This window comes from Natator depressus, chromosome 4, assembly GCF_965152275.1.
Source record: "Natator depressus isolate rNatDep1 chromosome 4, rNatDep2.hap1, whole genome shotgun sequence".
Classification (NCBI taxonomy): Eukaryota; Metazoa; Chordata; order Testudines; family Cheloniidae; genus Natator; species Natator depressus.
The window spans coordinates 133,732,854-133,747,668 of record NC_134237.1 but is presented as its reverse complement, the minus strand read 5'-3'; positions in this window follow the sequence as shown (position 1 = coordinate 133,747,668).

The window sequence follows — 14,815 nt, the reverse complement described above, 5'->3', positions numbered from 1 at the left end:
GCCGTAATTACCACCCTCTGGTTTTAGTTCCTGGAGGAGCTGTGGTAGGTCCCCCCCACCCCCCCATGGAGTAGAACACAATCATACACAGACTGTTCATTTTAAAAAATGGACCCCAAAGATGCTACAGGGGGTTGCAATATCTGTCATAGCTCCCTCATAAAAAGTTATATACAGTCTTGGCCCACAATAAAACATGAACCTACTAGCCTAAGGTCTTTCAAGGCTAGCGCAGGAAATGGCCATCTCTGTCACACCGAGCACAAGTCAGTGGGAGCTGCGGGTGTGCAGTCCCTATGAGAATCAAGGCCTACATAGCTAAAGCTGGGCTGTGAAAAATGGAAGCATCCAAAATTGGGCCACATTGGAAAAATGTGCCCTTAGAGGCCTTGTACCTCACTTGCCCCCTCTGTGAAATGGGTCTAGCTCCTCCCGCTCAGGTAGGGAGCATGAGGCTGCAGGGTTAGCGCTGGGTAAAGCCTTTGAGCTGGTGGGCTGGGCTGGAAGCTGCTATAGAGAGGCAACATGTTACCGTATGATCACAGGGAGCAGTGGGACTTTCCCAGGAAGGCTCAGCCCAGACACTGTTTGTTCTTCTCTCCAGTAACCGAACAGGGTCTGTGTTGGGTGGAGGCAGAGGAGGGTGCTTGCATTGCACCGTCTGTGCAGCTGCACTGGCTCCTGTCACATCATCTCTTCAGGCTTCCAGGAGACGTGAGCTCACTTGCTTAGATTAGCCAAACAAAACAAGCTGTTTAAGACTATTCCCGGCTTAGCTTTGACATTTGCCAGAGGAGATTTCAGGCTCTCTGGCTGCCTTCTTCCCAGCATGGCGGGAGAAGCAAATAAGCCGAAGCCATGGCAGCCCTGTTCCTTCCCATCTCCTGCCCAAGCAATTTTGGTTTCGGGAAGAAGTCGCCCTCTGTTCTCCCCCCACCACTCGCCCCTTTGTGACACCTGAACCGCCTGCTGGTTGTCATAGTAACATTTTTGCCTGCCTCTCTGCCAGGCTCACGGGCTCGGGAATGCCATTGCTGCTGATGCTGCTGCAGCTCCTGGCAACTTTGCTACCTGCAGTTCTAAGCGTTGGATGCTGCCGTGTTTTTCCAGAGAGTCCCGATCGTAAGCATAGGCCCAGCCTGTGGTTTGGTCCCAGTTGGCGATGATTATAACCAACAGAGCGGCAAGTCAGAACAGAGTGAGTAAAACACCATCTCAACCTTGGGCACAATACCCGGGCTATTCCAGCCAAGAGTAAGCCCTGGCCCTTCCGAACCCAAACCAACTGCAGAGCTGGAAGGGGCGGAATAAATACAATCCAACTGCCCTGATTCACGTTAAGCCCAGGGGGACCCTGTGCACATCTGGGCGTGTGAAGAGGCAGCAGGAAAGCACCGAAACCAGCGCAGGTCCCAACATTTTCAGCACAAAGCTTTTACATTGGCACAAACCAAAAGTTTCAGTTGAAAATGTGGGTTTCCATAAACCAGAAAACGTGAACGGTTTATAGCTTTTAATTTTATTTTATTTTATTTTGAGAACCCCCCCAAATTTTCCATGAAAAGCTTTTGATAAAAATCCATTATTTTTTTTTTGGTCTAAATGTTTCACCAGGTGGGAGAAACATTTCCTAACCAAACCTAGAATAGATATAATTTCCAAAGCCGGGATAAACAAGCAGTACCAATAAAAGTACTGCAATCACGCACCACTCTACCACTCTCCCTCCCTCCCCATCACTGGCTGTTATACTCACATCTCAATCTCTGTTGTAAATTCTTCAGGGCAAGGCACTCGAGCCAGACCCTGGCCGGTGGCTGAGGAATATTTGACCCAGCGCGGGGTTGAGCGCGCAAAGGTGGTTTTACGTCATTTTGTCCTCTCCTGATGCTGCAGCTGATCAGAGCCTGGTTTGCGTTCAAGCCACCAGCCTGAAGGCTGCTCTAAGTTACACCCCAGGCTAGATTTTTAAAGGGAGTCAGGCACCTAAATCCACCACACAGGCCCTGCTGATATCTTCCAAGCCGCAGCTCAGGCACTGCATAAGCTTGTAGGTGCCGGACTAACCTGGGCACTTAAGTTTCCGCCAGTTGGCATTTTCAAAGCAGGCTGAGTTCTGCAGCCACCCCACAGCTAATGAACTGCTCTGAGCCCTGGCTCAAGCGGAAGCCCCCCCAGGGAAACGTCTATCTCATCAGCGGAGAAACCTGATAACTGTCAGAGCCTGCAGCAGGAGGGCCAATACAGGCCACTGATAGGGTGGAAAGGAAACATGGCTCCTGTTAAAAGACAACCGGGGGTCCAGGGAAATGTAGGGTGAGCGTGACAGAAGTACTGCGTGGGAGAGCAGCAGATAGAGAGTTTCAGCCAGACCTGGCTTAGGGGCCTATCTCCAGGAGTGGATTTGTGGCTGAGGATCCTGAGCAGGGGGAGATGCTAGATGCTAAACACCTAGTCAGTTCCTTTTCCCTACCCCTCTCCTTGGCATTGCACCCCATCTTCCTGCTCAGCTGTCTGGCTTCTGAAAATCCCTTTCATAGGTACTTAACTGGCCCCACACTCAATAGGGAACTGAGGCATCATGCCTGAACGGGACACTTGCGTCAGGCCACCTAACACATAGGTGTTGCTCCACTCAGCTCAGCAATGCCTAAATCCATGGAAAAATCTGGGCCCCAGAGCCTGGGATTTTCTGCAGGGCATAGAAGAATTAGGTGCCCAAAACGATTGCATTTCAATGGGATTTGGGAGCCTTTGAAAAGCCCAGCCACTGACAGAGGCTCCAAGGGGCTGTTCTGGCAGCTGGGCATGAGGGAGCCCTGGTCATGCCCTATGCCTCCTGCCCCCCTCCACGGAGATGCTGCAGCATCTCTATGCTACCCATGGATTCCCCCGACACAGAGGGAACCATTCAAGGGCTGCCTAAGCAGGTTTTAGGACAGCTTGATTTCAAGGCCAGAAGGGACCATCGTGATCATCTAAACAAGCCTCCTTTAGACCACCTTAGTGGAGCAAAGATACCTCAAGGCCTGTGATGGGGCTTAACCCCACCTCCTGTAAGGCCAGAGAAGGAACCTAATTAGTAATGCTCTGCACCTGGGAGGTGATTAATTGCCTCCTGACCAGAGGCGGCAGAGCTAGGCTGTATAAGGAGCCGAGGGAGCTCAGGTGGGAGGAGAGACTCAGAATGGAAGAGTTAGGGGGAGTTCTCTCTTCCTGGGATGGGCCTGGAGGGAGGGCTGGTGGTTTTGAATTGGCTGTGGCCAGGCAGCAAAGCTAACTTCTGTGGCAGGGCCTCAGGGCGGAGAGGACCCCTGAGCCAGGCCTGTGAGGACCTAGGAATGAGATAGACACTCATGAGGGAATGGAAAAGTAGTGCTTGGGCTCTCATCAAGGAAAAGCCTCCAGGGTTAGTACCCTGAGGATGGGGAGCAATTGAAGTCAAGCCCAGGAGGGGTGAAGGACCTTTTGTGTGTGAAGTCAAGCCCAGGATGGGGGGATGGACCTTTGGTTTACAGTTGAAGGTATGTGACTTTGCTAGAGGGCTCAGCTACAGAAATCCCAGTGAGAGTGTCCAGGGAAGAGACCAGCAGGGACTGGCCAGCATGGCTGAGAAAGTGGCCACCGGGAGGGGGGGTGTAAGAGGCTGCAGTACTGTGCCCAGGCAGAAGGGGATGCCCTAGAGTTAAGGATGTATCTTCAGGGGGCCCTTTGTCTCTTCACTTGTAGTATAAAGGCCCAGATTCTCAAAAGTATTAAGCTTCCACTGGCTTCAGTGAAAGTTAGGAGCTTAACTATCTGTGAGCCTCTGGGCATAGAGCCTCGCAGACGGCTGGGTGCTGTGAAAAAATAATCACAGTGGAAACACCCAATCCCTGTGCAGTGCAACTATTTATTATTAAGGCGACCAATCCGGACCCCATTGTGCTAGGGGCCCCACATGTATCTAGTGGAAAGACCGTCTCTGACGAAGTGGGAAATGAGAGACAACCTGTGGGCACAACAAACCCGGTGTACAAGGGAGGACTGACTGAGTTCTGTCTAGTGTAATAACGGCGCTCGCCGTGTTTATGCTGACACGCGAGCGCGCGGTAGTAAATATGCTAGCGGTGGCGGGTTAATGATGTCATTAATCCCTGGCTGGCCCATCTGAAGGGAGAGGTGCCTGGTCTCGTGTGGAGAGGTTTTAAAGCCTCCAGCGAGTGTGTGGAACCACATAGAGTTCACGGGCAATTGTGCATTTGTGGCGTATCAAACATTCTAGTGTTTTTAGCCCAATAAACAGACTAATCAGCGGCATGTTGGGTCTAATTATGACTTGTGACAAAATGAATCTGCTTCTCTCCCCCCACCCCCTTGGAATGATGATTTCATCCCAGGCCAGGTGCTAGTGGATAGATGCCAAGAGCGCACAGGCAAAAACAATTCGCGTTCGTTAACCCCCTTGTTGGTGGGCTCAGCTGAGAGGCAAAGGAGTGAGTGGTTCTTGGAAACTGAACCCCAGGTCAATGCTGGCACCAGTTGGCAGGGTGATGTGTCATAAGCTGGCATAGCTGATGCCCTGTGCTATACCCACCCTGTGGGTAAACAGATGGCTGCTGTCTCCTGGCTTTGTGCCCTGGCACTTTTCAGGAACCCTACACTGGAAACACAAGTAATCACCAGGTCCCTTTCCTCCATCCCTCCTGCTAATGCATGTGAGGTGGCCCCATTGGAGAAACGGGGTAAGATCATGTAACGGCACTTCCGTGAGGCCAGCTTGTAATAGACCATCCCAAGACTGAGGAATCTGGGAGCGGTGTGAGGGGAGCGGGCCAGTCTTCTTGAGCCCACAGGCCTGGTCATCCCATCAAGAGCTCTTGTGAGCTTTTAGGGCAAGAGATTCTAAAGCAGCTAGCAATCTGGGTGCTCACCCTGACACACCTTAAAGGGGCCTGGCTTTCAGAAGGTGGGTGCTCACTGCTCAATGACAATCAGGCCTGTCCACGGGTCTCAAGTTGGGCCCCCCAGAATCACGAGTGACATTTCGCAATCTTGCACGTGTTGCTCCTAGCAGATCACAAGTGATTGGGAGGGAGGTTTTGTTGCTCTGTGGGGGGGAGGGGGAAGCTGAGAAGGTTTTGTTTGTGTGCGTTTTATACACTTTTACAAGGAAAAATGATTCTTAAAGACCAACACCCGCCCTCAGCCCAAAACAGGTAGAGGTGGAATTATTAAAACTGATTTTAAAAATAGAAATTAGTCAAGGGAAGAAGGGAGGTGATGTCAAAATACAAAGCCAACACAACAGACAAGTGGTGGGGAGGAAGGGGGCGGCTATCAGCTGAAAAGGAACCAACCACCAAGGGAGAATTACCTATGGCCCAGGTCCTCCAAGGAGCCAGGCACCTAACTCACATTGATTTCAAAGGGAGTTAGGTGTATTGCTTTGAGGAGCTGGCCCTCATAAGCTCACATGCCTACCATCTCTCTGTCTGCAGTGTTGTTGTAGGCATGTTGGTTCCAGGATTTTGGAGAGACAAGGTGGGTGAGGTAACATCTTCTACTAGACCAGCTTCTCTGGGTGAGAGACACAAGCTTCCCCAGACCCGAGGAAGAGCTCTGTGTGGCTCAAAAACTTGTCCCTCTAGTCTCAGCCACAGAATTTGGTCCAGTAAAAGATGTTACCTTGCCCACTGTGTCTCTCTACCGTCTCTATGGTCACCCACCTCATATGCTGTATCCATTCCCCCTACCCTGTGTCTGCCTCTGCATTTCAATCCCTGTGTGTGGACTACTGCACCGCCGGCCCCTCGCCCTCAAGGCGTGTTGTATCCTATCATCATGCAGGATCAATGTCTTAAATTGTAAGCCCTTGGGGGAATAGACAGTGCCACGGGGCCCTGATTTGGCTTAGACTAATACAAATAACACCAGCACTGTTCCCATCCAATTCTAGCATTTTCTCACAGCTTCCCTCTTCCTCCTTTTTATAGCTGACAGCTGGGGCCTGTACCTTAAAGGATCCCCAGCTGCAGCAGCTCCCTGGCTGTTGAATTCCTAATGGTTTGGTTGCCTGCCCTAGCAGAACTGGTGAGAAAATGGCATTGTGTACTGCTCAGTTTCCTATGAGTCAGAAAAGTAGAACGTCCTGTCACAGCTGGTGCACCTCAGGGGGCTGGATCTGCCAGTTTTTCCTGTATCAACTCTCATGATGGTAGCTGAGCTCAGCATTTCTGGATGTCCTGTCTACCTCTCATAGAAACAGTGAGTAATAACCCTTAATATTTAAAGGTCCCCTTCCTTTGAGACGCTCAGAGCTTCCCACGCACTAATAGGTGACATGTCACAATGCACCTGTTAGGATATAGATATTCAGGCCTGTCTGTAAAGGTCTGTACTTTAAGAATTTAGGGGTATTCTTATCACTTCGCTAGTTCTAGAGGTATAAAAGAAAGAAAGAATCAAAATCACTGTCTGCCGGTGTAAGGGCCTTCTCTTACTGTGACAGTTTGAGGCCCTGTTCTTAGGCTAAGGCCTTTGGCTAAGCAGCAGAGGCAGCCATAAGCTAGGAAGCGACCGGTCACATCCTCACATTCCAAACTAGTCACATTGAAAGAAGGTGCTATTGGGCTGTTAGGAATACAATCCTGTCCTGATAATGCCTATCACCTCCAGAGAAAGGGAAGTGCCTAGAAAATGTAAAAGGAAACGGCATCCTGCCTGGCAAGAACTCACTTATCAATACTGGGATGTGAAATCCTCACTTCTGTATTGTTTTGTCATTATAGTTCCCACTTTGCTATTGTTTGTCTGTATAATCTCTTTCTGGTTCTGTGATTGTTCCTGTCTGCTGTATAATTAATTTTGCTGGGTGTAAACTAATTAAGGTGGTGGGATATAATTGGTTACATAATCATGTTACAATATGTTAGGATTGGTTAGTTAAATTTCAGGAAAATGATTGGTTAAGGTATAGCTAAGCAGAACTCAAGTTTTACTATATAATCTGTAGTCAATGAGGAAGTGAGTGGGCGTGGGTGGGTGTTTGTGGGGGAGATGGGAACAGGGAATGGGGGTAAGGAAATTGGAACCATGTTTTGCTAAAGGGGGAAATGGGAACAGGGAATGGGAGTAAGGAAATTGGAATAATGTTTGGCTAAGGGCAGGAATGGGAACAGGGACACAGGTGTAAGGCTCTGTGATGTCAAAGCTGGGAAGGAGGATACTAAGGAAGGAAACTGGAATCATGCTTGCTGGAAGTTCACCCCAAGAAACATCGAATTGTTTGCACCTTTGGACTTCGGGTATTGTTGCTCTGTTCATGCGAGAAGGACCAGGGAAGTGAGTGGGTGAAGTAATAAGCCCCCTAACAGCACCCAGGAGGCAGGGCTTACTAGAATTGGTGGGAAAAGAGGCTTCCCGCTGTGGACAACTTCAAGGAGCGTGAGAAAATTATTTCATTTCTATCAACATTTCTCTTAGAAAATTTAAACTTTGGGTTGGAAAATCTGAACATTTTCTGGTTTTGTCCAGAAAACTGTGCTCAACTTTTGACTAGCCTTATTTAGTCTATTGGGGAAACTGAGGCACAGAGTGGTGACATGCCTTACCTCAACGTCACACAGATCAAGGTCAGAGCCAGGATTAGACTCCACGTGTACTAATTCCCAGTGCCATATGCTAACCACTAGACTATGTTACCGCCTTGTAGTCTGACACTGAACATCTACATTTATATTGACTCTTCCTGAAAGACCTGCAGGCATGTTACAGCTCGGGGAGCAATTTTTCTGCAACCCGTTCTCTTGATGGTAATGTCTGCTGATTCCCTTCTTGTGATCCTTAAAAATCCCAGGGCACTTACTTCAAGACTAGGATCGTTGGTGTCTTCCTATCACGGACTCTGTGGGGTTGTGCAGGTATAAATGAGGGTGAAATGGGAGCTTATGCTCAGATAAATTTGTTAGTCTCTAAGGTGCCACAAGTCCTCCTTTTCTTTTTGCGGATACAGACTAACACAGCTGCTACTCTGAAATCAGTAGATATAGTCATCACTTGGCAACCCACTGAAATGCAGCTACGCTTGCAGCTCGGTATTAAGACAATGACTATAATCAAATCTTAAGCTTCAGAGCTTCAGTCTGCAGGGGTCAGGAAGGAATATGTCTGTGCAAGCACAGGTTCCAGGAAGCAGCAGCACACACTGGTCTGTGTAGCAAACCTCCCAATGGCTTGCTCTAACTCATCATCTTGGCATGTGTTGGCTCTGATTGGCCTGTTGCATTTCTCAAGTACTCTGTGTTTTCTTAGTGGGGCTGGGTGGCCCAGGGCACTGAGCTAGTACTCAGGTGATCTGGGTTCTGTTCCCAGCTGTGTGACCTTTGGCAATCACTTCCTCTCTTTCGTCTCCCACCCATTACATGTCTTCTCTATGTATACGGTAAGCTCTTTGGGGCGGGGACTGTGCACACTGCTTACCACAAATAGGGTCTCATCTCACTTAAAGACAAGTGCAAAATACTACACTTAGTAAAACTATTTCCCCATGTTTATTCGCGCCCCCCCCCCCCCGATTCCCCTGCTGTTCCTCAGACGTTCTTGTCAACTGCTGGAAATGGCCCACCTTGATTATCACTACAAAAGGTCGTCCCCTCCCACTCTCCTGCTGGTTCTTTGCACTGGAGTAAGGTGAGCCGCTCTATGATTCTTTCCCAGTGAATTGTGAGAACCTTGTTTGGTCTTCTGGGCACAGGAAAGCAGTGCTTAATTTGCCAGGACTGAGCCCTCTTTCATTACAAACAAAGCACAGCCTGGGGGGGAAGGCACCAGAGGACTCAGCACTTGAGTGGTTTTAGCCTGTATCCTCGCTGCAAAGTTGGCAGGTTACCAGCCTGAGTGAAAGCAGCAACCAAGCTTTAGCCTATACCCCCAGCCCACTAGTTAGCCCTGCTTTAAAGCCAAACTCACTAAACTCAGGTGAGATGGTTTCGCGTGTGGACAGGACGGCGGTTAGGGGCAACACCAGACTAAGAGCCTGAGGGTACGTCTACACTTAAAAATAAAAAATGAACACACACCCTGGAGCAGCAAGTCTCAGAGCCTGAGTCAACTGGTTGGGGCCTGTGCTACAGGGCTAAAAATAGCAGTGTATATGTTCCAGGAATCTGAAACCAAGCGGGGGGGGGGTGTCTCAGAGCGCAGCCTCCATCCTAAGCAGGAATGTCTACACTGCTATATTTTGCCCTGTAGTGTGAGCCGGAGTCAATTAACCTGGGCTCTGAGACGCGTGGCAGTAGATGTGTTTGGGTTTTTTTAGTGTAGACGTATCCTGAGTGATCTCTGTAGGACAATCCTCAACTGATGTAAATCCACATAGTTCCCAGAGTTCTAATCTGCTTTCCTATCCCTCCATACACCTGGTGTGACGCAGTGGGAGTCACTAGAGTTGCTCTGGGCTGACCCTGCTGGAACTGAGATCAGAAATTTCCCCAGTGGGTATAACAAACAGAGGGGATCATATCTATTTAAAGCTAGATTTGCTGCTAGGTTCATGAGTCTGACTTGGTTGTGTGTCTCTCTCTTGTTAAAGTGGGCTGGCAGAAGGGCGAGGGGTGGTCTATCCATCTTCCCCATTGGTACAGACAATTCTGGGCTGCATATGAGCAAGGGAGGGTTAACATGGCAACACTGCCAGGTATTTGCTGTCAGGTGCACTGAATGGGAACAGGTAGCAGCTGAGGCCGGCGACAACGAACAGAACTAGAAGTCATTTGTCTCTCACTCACGTGCTGTCTCCCACCCACAGTTGCTGCTCTCCTGTCGTCATTAAATCCTCAGGGCGTGAGGAGAACGCCACTTCCTCTGAGATGAAGCTAGGCCAGGATTCCCCTTCTGCTTCCAGCTTCCACTCCGGCTGCTGCCAAGAGACAGAGCTTCTTTCTGCTGGGCAGTGGCTCTGTCGCCTTCTCTGCTTCTCACCCAACCCCCGTTCCAGGCCTCATTCTCCTTTATAGCTCGGACACCCAGGGCTAGATTCTTGACCCCTATATGGCCTATTTGCACCAGCTCTCCACCACCCTCCTTCCAGCCCCCAGGGGAGAGTTCGCATCCTTGTGCCCCGGGTATCCTCCTTCAGAGCCGTGTGCAACCAGCACAACTTAGAGCAGCCTTTAGGCTATTCCAAGTGGCATGTTGGGGCCAGATTGGTACCCCAAGATCAGGAGCTGTGCCGTGCCCCCACCCCAGCTATGCCAAGTGCTGCAAGTCATTACCAGATCAGAGCACAGTCAATGGCTCGGCAACCCCATGCTTTGAAGAGTGCCCTGCGACACTTTGTTTTCCAGCCACTCATCTCTTCCTGATATGATGCCCCTGACTGGGTCATCCGTGGGGACCGACGGCTCTAAAGGCAGCTGAGCTGCTGTACCATAGACGCTTACTACAGCAATGGAAGGGGTTTTCCATCATTGTAATAAATCCACCTCTCTGAGATGCAGCCGCTAGGTCAAGGGAAGAATTCTTCTGTCGCCCTAGCAGCGTCTACACCGGGGCTTATGTCCGCTTAGCTGCGAGGCACCGGATGTAAAATTGTTCACAGCCTGAGCAATGCAGTTTAAACCAGCCTCCCCTTGTAGTGTAGACCAGCCCCAAAAAACTCGGAAGACTGTAACAGCGCCACCTGGTGACGCCTACCATAACAACAACGCGGCTAGGGCTGAACGTGATCCAAGATCTGAGATGAGCTAGAGGCAGTTCCATGGAGGGTCATAGGGAACGGGGTTCTCAACTGCAGTAGAAGAGGCCTGTGAGGATGGCACTGATGTGATATTAGGACCCCAGTCTTGGCCCAGGACCCCCGTTGTGCTTGGTGCTGTACAAACACAGACCAAAAAGATGATCCCTACCCCAAAGAACTTACTGTCTATAACCTTTGTCCATAAACCTGTTGTTACAAATCACTGAAACGGGAGCTAGCTGGGAAAATCAGTTTGGTATCAAAGTTATAACTAACCCCAGTAATACGGGCTCACTGCTCGAGCCTGTCTGAAAGATCCACATCTGGTCATGTAGTGGTAGCTACGAGCGACCGGTGTTAGCTCGTCTTCGTTCCTCTTGTTATGCTAAATGTCTAGGACGGGATAATTGAATTATGTCAGCATGACTGCATGAATTATTACATAAAGACATCTTGTGGCAACCCTGTAATTCACGGCTTTGCCCCCTTCCTGTGTTGCTTTCCTACTTTCTTTACTCTTCAGATCGCCATTGCTGTGTAAATTAAAGGGTTGCTAGAACTTCAGGCTCTCCAAATGTCTAATTGAATGGGGGAACAGGCGATTTACTTAAACCGGGTTTCTGCCCTGATGCCACTAGCATCCACTGCAGAAGATGAAAGGATCTTTAACAGCAAGCCAATAGTTTATTTATCTCGGATTATTACGATGGAATACATATTGCTCAGGGTTATGCTTAGTTATTGTCGCTCCTAGCAAGAGCAATAGAGAGACTGTAGTGGTGGTTAGAGGTGCCGAAATGACCAGCTGATGGCCTCTGTATGAGTGATCAGAGACTCTCATTGATTTCAGTGAGATTCGTACTGGGTCATTTGTCCATGATGCATGCGTAGCTGTGTCCAGCAACTGACCAAGTCTTCTGACACGGCTGCTTCTGGTGCTTCTCTACTGTCAGGGGGAAGCCTCTTCTAGGGGCACTCAGTCACTATGGTTCAGTCCATCCTGGGCCCTTCTGTTGACTCTGCCAATGAGGGATCCTGTTTGGAAGGTGGCTTTTCAGATATCAATTCCCATCCCCGAGGTGGTTGTCAGCCCATTTCCTACAGCACTTTGCACAGGTTACCACGCAGCACCAACCTCCAGCAAGGGGGTTAATCAAGAGCACCCGTTCCAAACCCCATCACACTTGGAGAAGTACTGATCACAATCCAAACTTCTCCACTTAGGCCCATCTCTAGTTAGTGGTAGGCTTAGAGTCCCTGTCCTATAGGTAAAAAGAACGAGGAGTACTTGTGGCACATTAGAGACTAACAAATTTATTTTGGCATAAGCTTTCGTGGGCTAAAACCCACTTCATCAGATGCATGGAATAGAAAATACAGTAGGAAGATATATATATATATATATATACACACACACACAGAGAACATGAAAAGATGCGGTTTGCCTTACCAGCTCTAACGTGACAAATCAATTACAGTGGACTATTATCAGCAGGAGGAAAAATCACTTTTATAGTGTTAATCAGGATGGCCCATTTCAAACAGTTGACAAGAAGGTGTGAGTAACAGTAGGGGGAAAAATTAGCATGGGGAAATAGTTTTTAGTTTGTGTAATGGCCCGTCCACTCCCAGTCTTTATTCAGGCCTAATTTGATGGTGTCCAGTTTGCAAATTAATTCTAGTTATGCAGTTTCTCATTGGAGTCTGTCTGTTTTTGAAGTTTTTTTGTTGAAGAATTGCCACTTTTAGGTCTGTAATCGAGTGTCCAGGGAGGTTGGAGTGTTCTCCGACTGGTTTTTGAATGTTATAATTCTTGACATCTGATTTCGTTTGAAACATTCCGATGAAGTGAGCTGTAGCTCACGAAAGCTTATCCTCAAATAAATTGGTTAGTCTCTAAGGTGCCACAAGTCCTCCTTTTCTTTTTGCTCATACAGACTAACATGGCTGCTACTCTGAAACCTGTTTAAGTGAACTCAGGTCAGGTCTACACTACATGCTTAGCTGGGTACAACTACAGTGCTTAGGGATGTGAAACCCCCTCCACGTAGCCAGCGCTGTGCCGGCAGGAGAGCATCTCCCATCAGCTGCATTGTTGCTACTGTGCCGATGCAGCGTTTGTTGTGTAGACCTGCCCACAGTGAAGCCGCTCTGGTGTGTATTTGTTTGTTTTATGGGTCCTCCTGTGTGCCAGTCCACAGAGCACAGGAGTTATTACAGATTCTGCCCCCACCCTTCAAGGCTTGGGGCTTTAGTTCAAGTTGGAGCAGCTCATAACTTGAGCTCCTTTGTTCAATTCCTGCTGTATCAGCCCACAGGCAGCCATCTCATGTACCCAGGGTTTTTCCACTGGCTTAACTAAAACAGTTTAAAATCACTCCTTCAGTTTACACCAGTGCACGTTTGTGTAGAGTAGGCCTCAGTACCTCACTCCAGATATCCTGAGCCACCTAATCCCCGTAAACAGCAGGTTTATTGTCCTAGCCAGACTCTCCATGAAGCTATATGCCCCTCCCCAGTCTAATTTTGCATCTGTGACTAATTGTGGCTGTGACTCCATAAGCAGGGGCCAGGCCTCCCCTTGTTCCCTGCGCAGCGCTAAGATGCACCGGTGCCTAGGGTGGTGTACCAGAGCTATAGACTTATATTGCTCTTGCGAGTATATTTTTACTCAGTATAGGATTTAACTCCCTTTCAAGTCATTTCAGGCTGTCTTCTTTCTAACACCAGCATCTTCCCTTAATCTGTAAACTGTTCATTTACGAGGATTCTCGCATCGAGGTTATGGGACTGCATTTTTATTCCAGGGTGGTGGTTCTTGGAGTGCCTAAAATCTGTTCAAAAGTTGCATCGCTGAAAAGCAGCAGGTTGTAAAATCCTGCTTCTGGACTTCTCCAAAGTTTGGCTGTGAGAGTTTGTATGATCCGCTTCTATCCTAAAGGGAACAGAGTTTGTTAGTTACAATAATTCTTCATAGGAACACAGGAATTGTCAGAGTGGGGCTGACCCAAAGTCCAGCTAGTCTAATAGCTTATCTCCCACAGTGGCCAGCTGCAGAACCCCAGATGCCTTAGAGGCGGGTGCAAGGAAACTCTGCAGCGGGCAGTTCTGGGATAACTTGCCCCCATGGGAAGCTTCGTCCTAGCCCCCATTAGTTAGACTGTCAGGATCCCAGCCATGGGATGTGGGTTGAGGCCGGAAGCCGTGGTCTGCGCTGGTGTCACGCTGAAGGGACAAGTTGGAGCTGTAGTCGATGAGCCACGCCGAGTCAGAAACCAAATGCGTCAGCGGAGGTTGGGGTAGTGGAGCAAAGGCAGGGTGAAGGGCCAGGAGCGGGGCAAGGGGACTTGGATCCCAGGCAATGTCTTAGGAATGCAACAGGGTCTGTTTACAGCAGTGAGTCAGGGATCCACCTAGCTGCACAGATGGCCTCCAGGTGTTCACCCCCAGGCCTTAAATAGCATGCCTGAGCCAACAGGGAACTCAGTAGGAACTGCCAATCAGGGCATCTAGGGAATCCTGAGTCCATCGGACTCCTAAGGCTGTTGTTCCCTGTGCCAATGGAACTGTCCCATGGCAGCGTGGACACAGTAGCTGTCACAGAACCAGCAGGCTCTAGACCAGTGTATCCTCAAACTGTGGATCTTGTGCACTGAAGTACAGAAGTTTAGATGCCTTCCAAAACACTTGGTTTCGTGTCTTAATCCTCACTACTGGAACTGTGCAAGTTCTTATTATCCATATAAATGTCCAGCCCTGTTTAGAATCCGGCATAGTTCACTGAGATCTTGTGGCAATGAGTTCCCCAGGCTATTTGCGCATTATGTGGAAAAATATTTCTTCCTCTTCTATTTTTAAATTTGCTCCCTTTCAACTCCATCGAATGTCCTCTTGTCCTTGTGTAATGAGAGGGTAAATGGAAGTGCCTGCTCTACCCTTGCTATTGGTCACTCTATCCTATAGCCTGTGTATAGGTATAACATACTGAGGCACATCCAAGAACGGTATTCTTCCCCAGACTTCTTAAAAAACGATCAGCTGTTCCTTTAATTCAGCCCTGTCAGTCTGCAGCTATTGGCATGCCAGGGATGGTGGCCG